Source organism: Poromitra crassiceps, assembly GCF_964638095.1.
Source record: "Poromitra crassiceps genome assembly, chromosome: 2".
NCBI classification, from domain to species: Eukaryota; Metazoa; Chordata; class Actinopteri; order Beryciformes; family Melamphaidae; genus Poromitra; species Poromitra crassiceps.
In genome coordinates, this window is record NC_139624.1 from 14,103,423 (window position 1) to 14,105,922 (window position 2,500).

Consider the following 2,500-nt stretch of genomic DNA (forward strand, 5'->3'; position numbering starts at 1 on the left):
CCTCTGCTGTACTGAGCGCTGCACAGGCATGTGAATAACGATAAAGAAACGTCCTCTTGCTGTACTGAGCGCTGCACAGGCATGTGAATAACAATAAAGAAATGTCCTCTGCTGTACTGAGCACTGCACAGGCATGTGAATGAAGTTAGAAGGAGGGGGCAGAAACGTCATGTCCATTGGATTTTCACGGAAACGCCGACCCGAGTCCTTCACATCAGCTCATAGGCTTTTATATGCAACCAAGAAAGTGGGGAAGGTCTAATTTCTTAAGTTATGTTCCATCCTATATCCTCATTGCCAATAAAAAAAAAAGCTTTATAAAGCGTAATAAATTACATTAAGGAAGGAATTCTATTTTTATTCTTACCTTCTTTTCAGATGCTTCTTGTCATTTCTGTAGTAAAGTGACATCATCTGTTGGCATGATGACCCAGGGTGAACCCGTGTGCGCTCCCATGTGGCGGAGGGAGGAAACAGCGGGCTGCGTGGAAGTCAGAAAGGGAAGTGGGGAGGCTTCTAAAGAACAGCTGTGACTGCATGAAACACAGATCAGTGAAGTGGTGAGGCTTCTAGAGAACAGCTGTGACTGCATGAAACACAGATCAGTGAAGTGGTGAGGCTTCTAGAGAACAGCTGTGACTGCATGAAACACAGATCAGTGAAGTGGTGAGGCTTCTAGAGAACAGCTGTGACTGCATGAAACAGAGGAGCAGGAGAGCGAGGTGGTTTCTCAGGATGATGAGACCGATGATGATGGCGATGATGATGACAGCAGTGATGAAGACTTCAAAGCCTTCAAAGAGAAGGAGAGGCGGCTGGCTTCAGGTGAGCAAACTGACCTCTTTTCACCAGAGGTTCAATCCATGTCCACAGAAAGTAAGAAAGCAAAAGGCAAGACACTGAGGAAGAGAGAAAGAAAGAAAGAAAGAAAGAAAGAAAGAAAGAAAGAAAGAAAGAAAGAAAGAAAGAAAGAAAGAAAGCTCAATGCATTCAGTGCTAGTCAGCGAGTGAGAGGAAAGCGTTTCATGGAGGGAAATAAATGGGCAGATGAGAGAAGGGGTGAGAGAAGACAGAAGAGAGAGAAAGCTTTGGGGAAAGAAAAGAGATGAACAAAACAAACAAATGAGGAAAAAAGTCAAAAGAAAAGCAAATGCAATAGAACTAAAAGCAAATCTCTGAGCCTTTGAACTGGATGGGTCATGGGTCTACCCGGACCCTATAGGATCTGAGAACCAATCCGGGACCCGTATTGGTTCATTCGGGTGACGGTCCATGTGTTATTATGGTCCATCAGGTCCGGCAGCGCTGTGTAACTCGCGTGATGATCAGAGTGCACAGCGCCAAGGACAGTTGACTTGTTTGTGAGGCTCGAGTCCGATCCGGCTCCACTCCAAATTGGAATGGATTCTTCCTCGGCCCATGTGACACCGTTCTACCAAGTTTCATGACAATGGGCCCAGCAGTTTTTTCTGTGACCCTGCTGATAGACAGCCAAACCAACTGCACCAAAAGGAAAAACGTTGAGCAGCGCTAGGCAGCGAGTTGGAGCAGAGGAAAGGTAGGTATAGCTGCTAGATTATAGTTTCACTGCCATCTACTGGACAAACTGTAGAATGGCACAACTTGGCAAGTCAGTTATTTTGATCTCCTTTCATTAGGCTGTGTTTTATCTGACATGATCAAGGTTTTTGGCAGTAGAACGACATTTTTAGTAGCAATTTTCATCGCAGTCTGTCGGGTCCATAAAATAGACCTGAGACCATCAGGATCTCGGGTCTCTCTCTTCTCAGACGTGGGTCTGTAATATCTCGGGTCAGAAACAGGTTGAGTAAATTGTCGACTCCGATCAGACCAAGCTCCCACCTGAAGAGGGCTTCTCCATTCATAGAAAACACGTTCAATAACGCACCGGCCAGACAAAAACTCATTACCCATGATGCCGCCTGGCAACCAGACTAAATAAACACACTGACAGTCAGACAGACAGTCAGTCAGACAGACAGTCAGACAGACATACAGTCAGTCAGTGGTTAAATCATCTGTCTAGTATTTCCCCACATAAGTCATTCATAGCCGGCCGTGGGAGGGAGGGAATTAGGGAGGAATCCCGGTCTTTTCCTCCACTGACAGAGAGCGAGAGAGAGAGAGAGAGAGAGACAGAGAGAGACAGAGAGAGAGAGAGAGTAAAAAAGTTGGAAGTGGAAGTGTGGTATGAGTCATGGAGTGAGCGAGCGAGCGAGATGGGAGGAGACTGGAGGGGAGGAGAGAGAGAGAGAGGGAGGGAGGAGGTATAATTATGGTAGGAGCACGCAAGGGAGAGACAAGAGACGAAGAAGAGAGGCTGAGAGAGACAGCTGGAGAGAGGGAGAGAAGAGAGTCCAACCCACTCCGGCAAAACCATTCAACTGGTGAGTGAGGGAGTATATCATCACAGAGAGAGAGAGAGAGAGAGAGAGAGAGAAAGAGAGAGAGAGAGGGGTAACAAGAGAGAGAGAGAACA